Below are 616 nucleotides of genomic sequence, written 5' to 3'. Positions count from 1 at the left end.
ACTGTAAACAATGTGAGAAAGCCTTTAATCTAAGGTCTACCCTACTCAACATTTTAGGAATCATTCTAAAGAGAAAGAGCAATAATATAAAGTTTTCATCCAAAGATTCAACCATGATTTATCATTGAGAATGATAAAATAAGGTTTTACAAATTATGAGCCATATGTCAAAGTGTATATCTTAATTTATATGGCATACAACATCTAGTAATTATTGCTGAATACAAGCCCAGCAGATATAAAGAATCTGAGAAAGCTTACTCAGTATGCAAACCTTACCCGACATCAGAATTCATACTGGAGAAAATCAGTACAAATATAAACAATGTCCTAAATGTTTAATCAGCATCCATAGTTTATTCCTCACATTTGAATTCATTCTAGAGGGAAACCTTAAATTTGAAGAATATGGGAAATCGTATAATTGGACCTACAGCCTCAGTCAATATTAGGGATTGTAATTGGGTAGAAATTGTACATTCATGATATAGGAGGGAGGACTTTTGTTCAAAATATAGAGTTTACAAATCTCCAAGGAATTTCTGCCTTTAGATGACTTTAAAATGTAAAAACTTGCCCTAACAGATTTGGCTCAGTGAAAGAAGCGTCAGCCTGC

Source organism: Myotis davidii, unplaced genomic scaffold, assembly GCF_000327345.1.
Source record: "Myotis davidii unplaced genomic scaffold, ASM32734v1 scaffold2015, whole genome shotgun sequence".
NCBI lineage: Eukaryota > Metazoa > Chordata > Mammalia > Chiroptera > Vespertilionidae > Myotis > Myotis davidii.
Note: the sequence above shows the minus strand (reverse complement) of the source record.